At 36.6% G+C, this 17,694-nt stretch overlaps 1 protein-coding gene across 12 annotated transcripts in view; it reads left to right on the forward strand.

Moving 5' to 3' along the window:
- The window catches only part of Robo2 (roundabout guidance receptor 2), a 1,518,906-nt gene that overhangs the window by 1,002,591 nt on the left and 498,621 nt on the right, over positions 1 to 17,694 (forward strand). The window lies entirely within an intron of this gene.

The following is a 17,694-nucleotide window of genomic DNA, read 5'->3' on the forward strand; positions in this document are numbered from 1 at the left end:
TGCATTCAGTGAGTAGGGATTTGATACTGGGCAGCTCAAGGTTCAAAGTGTGTCACCTGTGTGCCAGTGAATGCTATCCAGGCATGAAATCAGAATGAAGGATTCAGATAAAGAGAGAAAACTGTCACAAGTGGGACTGGGCGAGGCTCCAGGAAGGAGGCAGTATCCTCTATGGGCTGGCTGCAAGCTGGGAGCCCTCAGCTAAGTCCCCAGTGGACAAACACAATGGGGATTTGGAACAGGTGCTGTAGGTGTCTCCGCCTTGGTTGAGCCACTCTGTCAAGCCGACAGATCTACCTCTGGCTCTCCTGCTTTTGTTCACAGTCAGTTTCCAGGGTTATACTCACTGACTAGCTGGGTCTTGGGAGATTAGGACAAAATCCATCTGTACTGTTTGCACGAGAAAGATTAAGAATTGTGAACATATTATGGATTTGTTCTTTGAAAGAAAAAATGGTGTTGGCTTCTGGGTCATTCATTTTTATATCAATAGCAAATGTTCTTTATACAGTGTGTACTAAGCCACTCACCCCAATCCCAGGAACTGAGCATGGAAATAATTTCCAGTTTTAATTATTGTGCTTATAAAGACTCTGAAGTATATTAATTCAAATACTTAAGACATCCAGGTATCATGTTGCTAGATAAACTTTCCTTCGAATTTATTACTTGGGACATTGTCTAGTATTGCCCATCTGCAGGAGCTAACTTTGTGTCTAGAAGCTACTTTACAGAACCTAAGTACAGACTGAAAGGGAAGGCTAGCTATAAACACAAGGCATTGCAGATGAGTTTACCTACTGTCAAGTGGCTGTTTTCAGTTGTGGAATGGAATATATCAGTTCAACATCCCCCCTCCCTCCCCGCAGTGATAGGGATCTGTGAGAGGTGTTTGTGAGCACATTTCTCTCTTTCCCTGCCTAGTAGTAGAAGCTTAGAATTTGATCACTATGAGTGACACTGTGGTAATTTCTATAATCATGTGTATAATCATTATTCGTGCATTATCATTTCTAACAGGTTTGCTTTGACCATACATGGATATTATCCTAATAAAAGGGTTTATATATTCCAAATATGTTAGACTATTGTATTAAGACTTTCCTATACCAATGTATTTATAAACTATATATTCAACTGTAGAATTAGCACCATTTAAAAAGCAATCAAAGTCAGGAAGAATACACTTAAATTGCTTAGTGGAAGTGGCAGAAGGAATCTGAAAAGCCTGGTGTTACAGAATGTAGTTAATGTACCGAGGTGTTTGGAGATGTATGCAGCAAATGCAATTAACCTGTGTGCTGGAACAGCAGTAAGGACACATTTTCTATCCTCGTTTTTTTTTCTCTTCCCACTTCACGCACTCTGCCCCCTTTTATCTGTTTTTTCCTTCTATCTTTTCTTTCCATCTTTCTCCTGCATGCCCTCCCCCTCATCTTCTTTCTCCTCCTCCTCCTAATTTTACTTCTCTGAAGATATCTTTATAACCTTTGTTCTGATTTCTCATTGTAAAATAAGGAGGCAGTTTTTTGTCTGGACCATCTGCAAGAGAGCTCATGGTAATAAAATGAGAAATGCCTACAGGTAAAAGACTTAAGGCTAAAGAGGCAATGTTCAGTTTCATATATGTAAAACTTGCTGGGTTGGGATCAAAAGCAATTATAGACACACTTACTGAGTTCACACGTAACCATATATTTGACATTGGCTTGTCTTTGGATACTTCAGAATGGTGACAGCTCTTCCATGTGGATTGTTGAAATTTTGGGATGTGGACAATACTGCCATCTAGGCTGTTTCAATACTGGGGACCCTGCATTCACATATCCAATGAGGAGACTGGTGTACAGCACCTCCAATGCTCTGCCTTTCTGGATTCTGTGATATTTATTTACTTTTTGTTCTTCTTGGTGCTGTGGGCTTATTTTCCACATGAATTTCAAATTTAGAGAAGCTTGTACCATTCCAAAGATATACTGACTATCCTTGTGCTCAACATAGAAATTAATTTTATTCGGTGACAAATGATACATAGATTTGCATTAAAATTTGCTTGGTGGGTTATTTATATGTGCATTTTTATAGTGCTTGAAAAAATGTTAGAGTTTTGCCTCCTCATAGAAAATGTGTGCTAATATTATTTATGAGTTTTCAGATTCTTTTTCCTATAACAAGCCATAAAAATAAATATTTTAAGTTAGTTGAAAACTGCAGATGAACTTTTTAAAAAAATCTCTGATTTGAAAGTATTTTTTATTTGAAACAGATTAATAGCCATATGGAGGTTTTGCTCCTAGTGATATGGAATGTGTAATGAGTTTAGCCTTTGTTTAGTAGATTCTGTTTTGAAATAATAGTGGTTTTTAACTCAGTTATAGGGATAAAATTAGAATGACTATAAGATTTTAAATTATAATCCCATTCCGTATATTAATTTCATGTTTTTCAAATCTTCTGAATGGCGTTTTTACAATGATAATGGTTTTCTCTTCTTTTCTCCTTACCTATTCTTAAATGACATGACACACGTGGTATTTGGGGAGATAAAGATAATGTATGTGTGCAGGGCAGATGCATAATCTCGCATAGGTTTATACATTTTGCTAAAGTGCTTCTTTCGGTAATGGGCTCATTATCGTAGCCATATGTAGCCCATTTCAGAACTTGAATTGCACATGAGTAACCTGAAATTTGTTCTTGTAGCTAAGCAGTAATATCACATTTGAATTGGCTTTGTTTGAATAACCTCTGATGCTATGCAACATGTGGACCATAAACCAAAAGGATTACTTAGAACATTAAACAAGAAAATCTTCAAGTAAAAGTCATGATTATACACACAAAAACCCCAGCTCTTGTCATTTTACTCCTCAGAAGCTTGTAAAAAATAGCATCCTTGACAGTAAAAATATAGATAAGTATGGAAATGGCTTAAATATGGATACATATACAGTGGTAGATGGGCTTCTCACTGTCTCCCTCCCTCTGTATTTTCCCCTCTGGGGGTACATATGGGTATGTATGTGTGTGTATGTATGTATTTAGGAAAATATAATTTAAAGTGCATGAAGTAAGAGATGAATTTATTTCCCATGAGCAATTTGGTTTCTGAACAATATATGAAAGTGGAGGCAGTTCATCTTACGTTCTTTCTTATTTTTCTTTACTGCTGCTTCCTTCCCTCTGCTTTCTTCTCATTCCTCTTCTCCTCCTTCCTTTCTTCCTTCTTTCTTTCTTTTTTATTTTTTTTCTATATATTTCTGACAAGGCAATGGAATTAGAGACATTTGAAGAGAGAACATTGTTCATAGTCTTTATGAAATGATAATTGATAAGGTCTGTATCTAAGGGTGTAAATTAATATTTGTGAATCTTAAGTATATTTACCTTTTGTTTACCCATTCCCACTTTCCTTTAATTAAACTATATAATTTTAAATAAACTTGATATATATATATATATATATATATATATATATATATATATATACTATATTTCTCAAAACTAGAGAAACTTAAGTTCAAGGCCCGAGTTCAAGCAGAAATGGAATCTTGTAAAATAAAATTTTATAGAATTAATTTTAAATAATACAATTGTGATGTCTTCTATAGTTTCTCCAGGTACAGACCTGTCAATTTCAATCAATATATGACATGGTATTCGTTTTCTTCTTATGAAATATAGAATGAAGTATAACTGAATGATTATAATCTTTTGAGGAAAAAGTTTTACAAAATTCTTTGTTGAGTCTTTTAGCATGGTGCTATGCCAAGATGGATATGTAAAACTGTTTGTGGCATGCATGTACCATCCTCACCCCTACTACATATCTATAATTCAGAATAGTGTTGAAGTCACTAGGCTTCATTTATTTTTGTTTCCTTCTTCATTTCAGCCACTCCTTATAATCTTTCATCTTATCCATATTTAGGCTCTAAAATTGCCTTTAAAATTGCCTAATCATTTCATACTGAGTTGGAGATCTTGAGAATTCATCTCTATGTGTCTATCTTCAGTGCCTGGAGCAATGCTTGCCAGGTCCCTCTGGCTATGTGACATCTTGGTTTAACAACTACTGACACTATGGAAAACTCAAGCCCAAGATAAAACATGTTCATCTCGTAATTGTTTCCATCTAATTAAATGGTGTCATTATTTACATTTTTCATGATCCAAAACAGTGAGCCATTTTTTACTTAATCTCATAGCTCACATCTAGCTATGAAACTAGCTATGAAACAATTAAACTTAGCTTAATTTTGTGATTTCTTTCCAATATCTTATGAATAATTTTAGATACATACTAAATTGAAAATAATTTTCAATAAATATCAAATTTTACACAGATTTTGTAATCATTCATTCTGCTTTATTAATACATACCTACTAATTTATTACTTTTGTTAAGTATCACGTCACCTTTCCCTTCCTACTTCACCATACCTAAGCCAAGGGGATCTTTAGAACACGTGTGAATGAGATGTATACTTGCCTCTAGCTCTTTGCTCATGGCTTCCACCAGGCCTGGCCCAAGGTTATAAGGAAACTGAGTTTCGACTGTCTTCTACCTGTTTGCCTCCAATGGATCAGATTATCTATCTAGAATACCGATTCCGAACATTGGGTGAAGTCTTTTAGCTTACTCGAGGCCTTGTATTTGATCTTTCCGCTGAAGAAAATGCCCTTATCCAGATCTTCATATTGGTAAAGTTATTCAATTATTTAATAATATCATTATTCCAATATGATGCCTTTGGAAACACGGATGTGAAAAAAAAAACTTTCCATTACTTAGATAACAAACTGAGATAATCAAGATATAAAGACAGGCATATTTGGGCTTAGAATTGTGGCAGTTTCTGTCCTTGCTGGTAGGCCCCGATTTTCTCAGCATGTAAGACTGAAGAAATTAATGTGAGAACCAAGTGGAACGACAACACTGCTCATGTCATGACCAGGATGCGAAACAGAAGAAAGAGAAGTTGCTGAGGTCCTACTCGAAGATCATACAAGAGTTGTCCAACACCATCACATTCAACCCCACCTCATGAAGTTCCCCACACATCCCAACTCTGCCACCTTTCAGACCTTTGGGTCATGTTTATGTTTTAAATTATAACTGTTGGACACCTTATTTAAAATTTATCCTTTCGAAATACTATTTGGCTTCCCTCTTTACCTGTTTTAAAGTACATTTTATGTTGCTCTCCGCCAGTTGGAGAAAAGTGCATGTGTCTGTAACCATCTGGTTGAGAAAATGTAAAGGAACTGACATTTTAGATGACCTGCAAGCAAAAGATTAAGGGTGGCACACTTACAGGAAATCTTTCAAAAGATGTGAGGTCCTCTACTCGCAGATGATGAACTTTTGATTTCAAGTTTCTTTTGCTGGCTAGTTCTTTAATATTCTGTGCAAGTGCCCAGAAAGATGTGGTATACATAGTGGCTTAGCCTCACTATGAACTCTAAGCTTCGAACAAGAATATTTCATAATGGTTGATAAGATAACTTGTACAAACTTTGCCCTGGAAGGTGATACCATCTTCATTATATTGGACTTTAAACACATTTATCTTACATTTTCATAGGAGACTGTTGATAATTACTAAAGCCTAGGATTGTTTTTCCAATAAATATATTTGAAAACAGTTTGGAAGAAGTGGGTAGTTAGTGTCTCTGTAATGAAGACATGCAGAAACAGGAGACACTAACTTCTTCAGCCAGCACTCAATAAGTATAGCCAACATCGGTTTGTCATCAGACTACCGCACTAAACCCTTATGCCGGGGACTTAGCTTTGACTGTCATGTTTACCGGTGTGTCTCCAATGCCTCGAGCACTGAAGGACAGACAGCCCACAGTCAAATATTTGTTGAGTAAATGAACATGTGCTGATGGAGCGCTTTTGAGATGCTGAGTTGTGTAACTTGGCCCAACACAGGAAATACAATATGAAGGAGTGTGTGTGTGTGTGTGTGTGTGTGTGTGTGTGTGTGTGTATGCATTGCAAACTATAGAAATTGATGAATAAAGTTATCAGATATGCATAATAACAGAAGGGATATAATTCCTGGCTATTCAGTGTTATTCTTTCTGCTTGACAAGAAACACAGAATTACCCATTTGCTCTTATATACCTCCTTTCTAGCAAGCAGAGAGTATTTTCTACAATGCTTACCACAGTCCGCTTGTATTCCTCCCACATGACCACTACTGTAATTTTTTAGTATAGCACTAACTGTTATTCCACAATAACCATACACCATCACTTTCCAGGGACACTGATTTATGTGATGATATCTAGTCCAAGAATTGGGTTTGCTGTGCATTTAATACACATTTAAAATTCTATAAAATATTACCAACAAATGAAAATGATTGCTTTCATTTGGAAGTAGAATCAAGTAGCTAAGGTCTCATATTAATCCCCAATATATAATACTGTAATAATTGAAAAAGTTTATTGAAAGAAGCTAAAAAGTAATATCACCCATGATACAAGTTATCCTGCTATTCTCACATTTTCTGTGATCGAGGGCCTGTTGTCAATGTTGTTAAACTGAGATATGATTGCAGATTTAACAAGTAGAACCTCTAAACACTGATCTAATTTTAAATATTATTTTTTATTTATTATGTGTGAATTTATGTATAGGGTAATGGGTATACCCGTTTCAAGATAACATGGGTATAGTGTAACTCGAGGGCCTGCTTGTCAGGGTTTTTGTCTTGACCAGTTGCTGCAGCTGTTTAGTCCCAAAGAAATTGACACAGAGGTCTCATTAAGTTATAAACTTTTTGGCCCATTAGCTCAGGCTTCATATTAGCTCTTATAACTTACATTAACCTATTATTCTTATCTATGTTAGCCACATGGCTCAGTACCTTTTTCAGGGAGGCAGGTCAGGCTTGCTTCTTCTGGGCAGGACTGAGGAGGAATGGGCTTCCTCCATCCCATCATTCTCCTGTTCTCATTGTCCCACCTTTACTTCCTGTCTGGTTGTCCCACCTATACTTTCTGTACCAATCAGCATTTATTTAAAACATGATTGACAGAATACAGACAATTCTCCCACACCACTTCCCCCTCTGTCATTTTTTCTATTGGACATTTCTCAGGTGGTATTCCTTGATCAAACCTGAGTTTTCTTAACTCAGAATGAATCCACAGCCTTTCATTTCCTGTGAAAACAAAAGCAAAATCTCTTCTCTAAAGTAGCATACACTTTGACTTCAATTTTGAAATCAAGGTATTTTCAAAATACCTATCTTGGATTAATTCTGAAGCATTTATAAGCAAATATCTTTTAGCAGGTGTTGCTCCTTCCTCAGCATTCAAACAATTTAAAGACAGCATAATAACACACAGTATCAAGATTCTCTGTGTATTTTTTCATCTCTATGTGGCTTTATTTTAACATTTATTTCTTTTATTTTCACTTTTAACTTTTGGCTTTTTGAGACAGGTTCTATGTGTATTTTTGCCCTGGAACTCCCTCTGTAGACCAGGCAGTCCTTGAACTCACAGAGATTCTCCTGTCTTTGCCACCCCAGTGCTGGGACTAAAGGTGTGTGCTACCACACCTTGATCTCACAGAGATCTGTCTGAGGCACAACTCTATGGTGTTTCAAGGTCCCTGCCAGCAAGCAAGCTGCAGCAGTGTGCTCACAAACTACATTCAAATGCTCCTTAGTCAGACCATTTGCCTGAAAGAGTCAGAACAGCCCAGAAAGCTGGCATTTTAAAATGGCACAGCTTTCTTTTTTCCTACTATGGCTGAAAACCGAAAACCATGTGGTCAGCTTTTTTTCAACACCATTTATGTGTTTCTAGACAGGACCTCTTAAAAGAGCTGCAAGGCATTATTGCTAAAGCTGAGTCAGAAAGCCTCTCTTAGATGAGAACGCTTGCCTCTAGCAAGCAGAGTAGATCCGAGAAATTGCTGCTCCCAAGAAGCTATACTTTATTCTTTTCTGTCTAGAATTGCTTCCCAAGTCTGTCAGGCTTTATGGGGATGTAGTTGTCCACATGTTGGCACCATTCTGTAACATGTGGGCCCCTTTGTTGGGGTTTCTGTCCTGCCAAGTTCCCACAGCCAGTTAGCACCAAAGAATCACACTAAATTCTGCATTAGAGATATAACCTCATTGGCCCATTAGCTCAGGCTTCTTATTAGCTCTTGTAGCTTATATTAACTCATTATTCTTATCTATGTTGGCCACATGGCTCAGTACGTTTTTCAGCAGAGCAGGTCACATCTTGCTTCTTCTGTGGTCTCGGAAGGACTGGGGAGGAATGGGCTTCCTCCTTCCCAGCATTCTCCTGTTCTCATTGCCCCATCTTTACTTTCTGTCTGGTTGTCCCACCTATAATTCCTGCCTGGCCAATTAGCGCTTACTTAAAGGATGATTGACAGAATACAGACAATTCTCCCACACCAGTATAGAGTCTGTATTTGTACATCGAAGTTAGTTTTTCCTTCAATGCCATTAAATTTTGAGCCATCTAGACTGGATACTCAGTCTAGTTTTAAGAAATTATTTTAGCATATACTTTTGTTGTATGATAGGGCCTCTCTTGGGTATATTCCCAAGAGTGGTATTGCTGGGTCCAGGGGTAGGTTGATCCCGAATTTCCTGGGAAAGCGTCATACTGCTTTCCAGAGTGGTTGTACAAGTTTGCATTCCCACCAGCAATGGATGAGTGTACCCCTTTCTCCACAACTTCCCCAGCAAAGGCTATCATTGGTGTTTTTTTATTTTAGCCATTTTGACAGGTGTAAGATGGTATCTTAAAGTTGTCTTGATTTGTATTTCCCTGATTGCTAAGGAAGTTGAGCATGACCTTAAGTGTCTTTTGGCCATTTGAACTTCTTCTGTTGAGAATTCTCTGTTCAGCTCAGTGCCCCATTTTATAATTGGGTTGATTAGCCTTTTACGGTCTAGTTTCTTGAGTTCTTTATATATTTTGGAGATCAGACCTAAGGCCAGCTGGCCTGGGTCTGAAAAAGCATGGGATAAAACCGGACTTACTGAACATAGCGGACAATGAGGACTACTGAGAACTCAAGAACAATGGCAATGGGCTTTTTATCCTACTGCACGTACTGGATTTGGGGGAGCCTAGGCAGTTTGGATGCTCACCTTACTAAACCTGGATGGAGGTGGGTGGTCGTTGGACTTCCCACAGGTCAGGGAACCCTGATTGCTCTTCGAACTGATGAGGGAGGGGGACTTGATCAGGGGAGGGGGAGGGAAATGGGAGGCGGTGACGGGGAATAGGCAGAAATCTTTAATAAATAAATAAATTAATTAAAAAAAGAAATTATTAAAGAAGTTTTAACTGGGAAATTCATTGCAAATCTCAGATAAATTCTGAAATAGACACTCTCTATATTTGATCTGCATATATTTTCCTTAATTACCCTTATACATTTCCATAAGCCATACAGTTTCTGACTCAAGCACAATGTTTGGTGATTTTAGGTATAAGTTTGGAATTATAAAGTCTCACTAAAATCTAATTTTAAAGTGATTTTAACTCTAGAAACAACTCTTTTGTCTTTTCGTTTTTCTATGCAAACTTTCTCTGTGTAGTCCTGGCTATCCTGAAAATGGCTTTGTAGACCAGGCTTGCCTTGAACTCATAGAGATCTGCATCTGCCTGCCTCCCAAGTGCTCTGTAAAGGAGTCTACCACCACCACTCAGCTCTATCAAAGATTCTTAGGAGGAATAAATGAAAATGTATTAAACAAGTATATATGAATAAAAATAAATGAACAATGCTCTGATGTCTTACATTTTATAAAAGTCATCAAAATGGTATATATTACTTCAATTAGTCACAGTTTATTATATTATTATTTTCTGACTTGTATAAACAGTAAATAACTGGAAAGATTTTGGCTATCAAACACTAGCTTTGGCTTCATTATGGACACACATTCACAGTAAATTTTGTAAGCATTTCTTAGCATGAATCTTCAGATCACTTACATGAATTTCTGCTGTTGCTTAAGTGGACTCATCTGCGACCACACCTATGCAACCATGACAGGCATGCTATGACATGTGCTTTCATTGCATCATACGCTATTACAGAATGCTTAGCATTCCCAAGTGAATAGTGTTATGACAGAAAGGAGTAAATAAGGGGAGGCATGCTACAAACAACAATATTTGTTAGCCAATAATATATGATGGTATAATTGTGTAGTTTATTTCATGTGGATTGCATTTTATACTCATATTTTAATATTTTTTGCTTATTCTTTGTGGTTTTTGCCTATATTTACTGTTTAAAAAAAACCATGGAGATAATTTTTGTATAAGAAAAGCCCATTGAGTTCTAAATAAATATACCTTCCAATTTTTTTCTAAATCATCTTTCAGGTAGAAAAGAGGTTGATTTTGGTATTGTTTTGCAATTATCCATTATGTATATTTGCATAATGACTGCTTGTATGTGTTAGAAAAGATGGCTTAAATAACATAAAATATCCTTACCAGTCAGGAAGGGATTGGGCTAGTTGTTTTTTTATTACTAATTGTTTAGATTCTTACAAAACAAAAAAATCAAAACCGACCACAACTAAAATGACGAGCTTTGACTGTTCATTTTCCAAGGCCTCTTTCCATATTAGGTACTTTTATTTACTTCTGGATGAGTACATTATAGCTAAATGGTTTTAAAAGAAACAAAAATCAGCACTTGGGAGGCAGAGGCAGGCGGATCTCTGTGAGTTCGAGACCAACCTGGTCTACAAGAGCTAGTTCCAGGACAGGCTCCAAAGCCACAGAGAAACCCTGTCTCAAAAAAAAAAAAAACAAAAAAAAAAGAAACAAAAATCAGACTAGGCAATACCCATAACTGCAACCTTACCTTCATAAAGAACTGTTGCGATCTGTTGCCCAGACTATGGGTATTCCATGCCCATGTTTTGGTTTGGATGGTGTGATATGTTTATACAAGTAAAAAATGGGCAAATATTCCAAATCTGTGATTTGTTTCCCATTTCTCTCATTGTTAATAACTGGCTTTATATTGTCTTTATGAGCAACTGGAGTTTAAAATTGGAGCTAAGAAAAGCAAAGAGAGCTTTTGACCTTGAGAACTAAAACCCTGTGCAATGCTGTGGTTTTAGCAGACATTTTTAAATGTCTGTGGCTATGATTGATGTGTGATATCTTTGCCTTGTTTTTGGTCCCAAGCCTTTTAGAAATTAACTAATGATCATGGAAGACCACTCAGGAATTCCATCGCACTGCCTTCAAATTCCAACAGCTCCCGACTTTAAAACAGCCTGGGATTTAAGGGATTTGCCCAAAACTTCTGACATGGCTAGAAATAATTAACATGTCCATATGCACCATGAAAACAGGAGGGTTTTCAAATTAGAGACATCAATTTTTTTTTTCTTTTAGAATGTGTAATTTTTTATAACTCAAGGTTAGAGGTTAAGGCTTTCTGATGTATGTTCTCAAGTACTAGCAAATGCTACAATATGGTTAAAATAATTTGTTGATATGTATGAAAATTAGAATGTAATTTTCAAAATTACATTAAATTAATGGAAATTTAAGATGAATTTAGCAGCAAGCCATTTTGCTTGCGAACTTTAAAGTGAATGTCTGCATGTTGCCAAATAACAGTGTAGTAGTTACTGAAAGCCGAGTGCATGAGTGCGTTCTTGATCCACTCAATTAGAGAAGACTTTTCACTTGTCCATAGTTATACACAATAGCCTATGTGTTCAAACATTCATGTAAATATCATCAATAGAAACTTTTCTTAACCAAATTCTATTCTACCCTTCTCATTCGTGTTATGGGCTGTAGGAGAATCTAAATACACAAGAGAAAACTGTCAGTTTAACTTCTTAATAATTTTTGCTTTTAAAACAGGGTTTTATGGTTTTATTCAATTCAGCTAGAACTTAATATGTGGCCCAGACAGGCCTGAAATTCAAGGTTATCCTCCTACCTCAGCCTCCAAAGTACTGGATATACAGACATGTCTGGGTAGGCTGTAGCCCTATAAAAGTAAATACTAGTACTGGGGATATCATTTGATGAACTGCTTGCATAGTATGCTTGGAACTCCCACTTTGATTCCCGGTATATTCTAGGTGTGGGGGCACATAACTTGTTGAAGAGGTAGACATGTGGCTATCAGATTTCAAGATCATCCTCCACTACACTGGGCATTCCGGTCAACCTGGTTTAAAAATGCTTGTCTGTCAAAGAGAAGGGAAGAAAGGAAAGAGTGAATCTAGGCCTTCAGGGCCGGTGCTGCCATTATTTTTACTCAAAATAGAATTTGAAAAAACAGAAAATTTCCTTTGATGATGGCAACATGATATTTCTCACTATATTTTTGTTTTTGTTGCTATGTTTTAGAAATAGGGTCTTCAGCTCAAAAATGGCTTGAAGCCCACTATACTGTTCAGGGTAGCCTCAAACTCACAGAGATCCACCTGCCTCTAACCTCCTAAGTACTGACATGAAGGGCATGTAGCATCTTGCATAGTCTGCATTTATTTTTGCAACCTCAATTTCAAATTGTAAACCAGCAATGCAAAAATATTCAGGTTGTGCAATGAGCCCATGCTTCCAAATACTGAAGTTGTCGTTTGACCTCTCCTCCCCAGAGAATGATCAGTGTGTTTGGTGACATTATTATTTAAAAAAAAGAAATGAGATAACAAATATATAAGAAGTGTTTTTCCTGGCTCTCGTGAAAACGTGTAAGCTTGAAGTAAGGTGTCCTCCTAAGTGTTTTCATTACCATTTCTGCCATTTGAAAACATGGGTGATGTCAAATATTAATGTATTTATTAATGTAAAGTAAGAAGAGAATCAGAAAAAAAACCACATACAGAGTATGGGTGCTTATTTGGAGGGGAGGTAAATATAAGTTTTTATGTCAAGACACATGGGTATAAAATAGAAATAAAAGCAGATTTTGAATCCTACCATTTTCTCATGAGTTGACAGATTACTTATATTTCCAGGAGAAAAATTTCCAGGCCCAGATGTGTTCTTATTCTTTTTGTTGAGATTCTAAGAGCTGCAAAGGTTATCCATTAGAAATTTTGAAATTTTCTAGGTTTTTGTTGGTCTCAGTTATATGTCTTCTTATGTTGCATTTAAATTCCAAGTTAACTCAACTTTTGTCTTCTAAAGGGATTTTCTTTTAAATCTTTTTAACTAGGGATTGAACTTGCACACAAATAAAACCAGACAAATGCTTTTATAGGCTGATTTCTGCCAGAATTCAATGCTAGACGTTAAAAACATGGACTGCTCTGGCAATACATGCATAATTTTTGTATTTGTTGTGATCCAAGAAGTGAACAGATATATTTGGGAAGGTGAACCTTCTGAGCTATAATACACCAAGAGGATGTATTGAAAAATAAAAACTGAGAATCCAAATGAATCGACTGTCCCAGCCTTTGAAGGCCAGCGGCATAGCAAGTAGACCAGTTGATATGTAGTTCAACGGATTGTTCACATTCACATAAAACAAAATTATTTAGCATTTGTTGAATCCGTCTTGATAATCAATTGGGGATCAAATGCAAGAGAACATGTGTCTGCTTTGTATGAAGCCAAATTCTTCTGTTTTTCTCTTAGCGCAGAGGACATGCCTTCTTCCCTGGCTGATATTGGTTGCTAGGAGAAGTGCACTCAGTAGCTTGCTTCATAGCCATCAGTAAAACTAAAGAGTGTATTGAGTGAGAGAAAAAGGGAAAACACAGGGCAGGCCATGAATCATGACTTGTCTCCAGTGTGTCCACTCTGGTTCCACTTTTTCTTTTTTCTTTTCCTGTGAAAACTTTTGTTTTTACCAATGATGCTTTCTTTCAGCCATTATCCTTAATCCTTCTGGTGCCTGAGGGGATGAGAGCTGCTGAGGGGTGGCTGTGTCGTGGAGAGTCCACTCAGAGCCATAATGAAAGCCTTGAGAGTTATTCATGGGGCCACATGAGCAAGAATGGCTTGCTCAGTGAATAGCTTCAGTCAGTTGCCTTTGAGACGGAGTGATTAATACCTTCTGTTTTTAATGGTGGGGAAAGGCAGACAAGAAAGGTCTTCCAACTACTTTAGCCATTTTGCAAATTAGATCTTCTACATTGTCCAAACTTTTGACAATGAAGTTGCTAAATGTTCAATACCTGTGATAGTCTTTTTCAAAGCATAGTGTGTTGTGAACTGTTAATTGAGACTACTGACAAATGAAATAAAACTGCCAAAATATCCCCAGAAGTACTGCCAAAAGAAAGAAAGAAAGAAAGGAAGAAAGAAAGAAAGAAAGAAAAGAAGAAAGAAAGGAAGAAAGAAAGGAAGAAAGAAAGAAAGAAAGATATTTAGCCAGTGTCAGATCTTGGCAATGTTCGTCTTGATATTGAAGTACAAACCTGCTGTTAGTCTTTCTTCTCAGTGTTGTTTAGGCAGGTCTGATACAGAATATCCATTTGTTTGATGAAGAAACTAATTGCAATGCTCTGGAGAGTTTAGAGAGACATCTAATGAGAAAGTGCTGAGGGTGGCAGGTGTTGGTTACCCAAGAGCACTTGGAGTTAAGGACACTTTGTGGTTTGCAAAGTTATTATTTATGTGGATATAAATATATGTGAATATTTTATATATAGGATAGTTTTGCATAAATTAGTATAGAAGACACATGTATAAATCTCATGTCTTTTCATGTCTTTTATTATGTAACATATATAGCATAGTTCAGATAAGACTTGCTTAAGGTTTAAGACCCTTGTTGATCACCTGACTGCATCAGTAGAAGAGCAGCTTTGGTTTGGGGATCCTGTGGGCCATACCCATGGCATGTCATTTGATGCTAGGAGGCTGTTCAAAGAGAGAAGGTAAATGAAAGCAAGCTTTCGTGTCTCTTGAAAACACATTCTTTATACATCCTTTTTGTTTTTGAAGCAGCAGCCTTTTTCTAATCTTTCAATTCATTATCACATTCAGAAATCCTTGCTTTAGTCTAACTACAAGAACAAATGGCATTTAAAACTTGTGCTGTTTCTCAGAGCCTGTTTTTCACGCCATAAAGGTGAAATATCTTGTTAAGAGGTGATAATACTCAAGGGCAATCAGAGATGGAAATGTAACGATTTGATGAATGATGCTTAGAGATCAGCATTGAACGAGGTCTGATTTAACATCTTTATTAGTGATATACGAATAAAGTGATAAGGAAATTCTATTTCTTCACATTAAAAAACCAGTGTGATCTCTGTCCATCTCAGAAAGCATGCCTAATGACTCGCTCAGATGTCAGTAGGAAAGAAAAGACTCTTAGCACAGTAAGAACCTATGCTTTATTTAGTACGTCAATGTAAACTAATTCTTCAGGGAAGTAATCAGAAATCTAGACATCCAAGTAGAGCGAGAAGCTGGCAAAGCAATAACACTGAATGGGCCCTGGGGAAATGTGTAGAAGAGTCAAAGAGAGAGTGAGAACAGTCAGCTGCTGCATCCCGGTTTAAAGGCCACCAGATAGCAGTGGCCATTTCTTTAGTGTTACATCAGAGAACATGGTTAGGATGCAGTGGGAGGTCTTCTTTCACTCTGTCGTTCATGGACAGAACCTGAGCAAGGTTTTGCCATGTTGGGCCCACAACTTAGTGTTGAGAGAGACTCAGCAAGAAGAGATGTGTCACCTGAAAGCAGTGATGGCCTTGCCACTTCTAATGAATAATATTAAAATCACCTCAAAAGACTATTAAATATTGAGGACAAATGAGCAATGGTATAACAGTATTTAAAATATGTAAATAGCAATCCTTTAGGACAGTATTATCAAAATTCTTAGAAGCAATGAAATGCATTTAGGTGAATAAACTTTCATGACAGTTATTGTCGGCTCATACTATGTGCATTGCCTAACATAAGATTGAAAAGTCGTGAACTGTTATGTGCTCCCTCTATATATGCTTGAGAATTGTAAGTAGATGAATTAGTTGAGCAGAATCTAGAACAGAACCTTTCTATTGTCTTTCACATTAATGAGATCTGAGTAGATGAACATGAACCCTTTAGTGCTATACAGATTAAGAGAATATGCAAAACTCGAGGACTCATTCCATAGAGAACTGCAAAATAGTAATAGGTGTGAAAATTAATATCTTCGGTGGGCTTCCTAAGTTCTACTTCCCTCTGCTGCTGCTTTTCTTTGGGTCCCTTTATCTTAAATGAACAGTTCCAGGCAGAATGGTGCCCTATGGCAATTGTAAAATAACCAATCTTGCTTTAAGACATTTGCAGAGAGCTAAAAGGCATATCGTATCTCTGAACTTTCCTTTCTGTTTTGTACCACTGATGGTAATCACAAGAAAAAAAATGACATAGAGCAGACTGGAACCCTTAGCAATCCTTTCTTGTTTTAATACCAGCCTTCAGGTGCCTCCAGTTGGTCAGGAAAGTGCAGTGCAGTAAGTAGATCAACATAAGAACTTCTCTATAAACCAGAAAGAAATAACTACTTTTGACAGGAGTCAGGCCTACTTCTCTCACACACATATATACATATAAATACGTGTGTGTGTGTGTGTGTGTGTGTGTGTGTATGGATTTAAGTTTTATATCTATTATATATATAAACATATAAAATGCAATTTAATAGTGTTATTATATATATATATTGCTATATTATAGTATATATCATTTCCCTTTCTTGAGAGTCATATCAGTTACTGTTTGATGTTGGTATAGGGGCTGTCATCCTTTAATAGCTTGTGAACTCAGCAGGGACAATTTTGCTTATGGGCATCTGTAAGTGATAAGAACTGTTCACTATTTCACAGAGAATCTTTAATAGAATTGTCGGAGGTACAAAAGAAATGTGGAAGACTCAGTCTCTCTCCTCTGGACAGTAATTCTATGATGTCATATCTTTTTGTAGTATTTCTGACTACCTTCAGTATTAATTCCATGCAATAGTTGCAATATAGCTTGAGATATATATATGTAAATGCATATGCAAGTTCACTTAACTAAAAATGTGCACATACAACTGCATATAAATTGGATTAGACGGTAATATGTGTGATAGAAATGTAACTAAACTATATTTTCTAACCCTGTGTAAATCATCTAAAGGAATGTGATGCCAGTCACTTCATTGCTATTGATTTATATTACTGTCATATTGTTTCTTTTTTCCTCTTCTAGTTTTGAAAGGTAGCCTAAATAATATTTATAAGGTAAAACACTACTTTCCAAGTTGTCATGAGATATAATAAATTATAAAAGATGAATAGGGAAGTTGAGATTTCCTTAAAAATAGCTGGAAGTACTCATACTATGCAAAAGAACCTATTCTTGTAGGTATTTACCACACACAAAGAGGAATGTTCCTTGCGTGGGAAAGTAAATTACCTGAAAGATCTAGAATATTTGAATAGCAGCTTCATGAAACCACACTCAGTCTAAGCAAGTTCCAACAGGACAGTCTAGAGACTATGACAGAAGGGTAATAACCAGAGTGAGCTACTGACATTGATCCCAGAATTTCCACTAATGTAGCCAAGATACTCTTTGATGAAGTCACCCTGTTTAGGTTCATCTTGTTCAAGAACCTACCCCCAGCACCTTCATTTTTTCAAAAGAGGCAGTACTGAGTAAGTTTGGTAACTTTGCTTGATAAGATCACAAAGATGGGACAA

This window comes from Microtus oregoni, unplaced genomic scaffold, assembly GCF_018167655.1.
Source record: "Microtus oregoni isolate MIOR12 unplaced genomic scaffold, Mior012 000030F_ref0000283, whole genome shotgun sequence".
In the NCBI taxonomy this organism is placed as follows: domain Eukaryota; kingdom Metazoa; phylum Chordata; class Mammalia; order Rodentia; family Cricetidae; genus Microtus; species Microtus oregoni.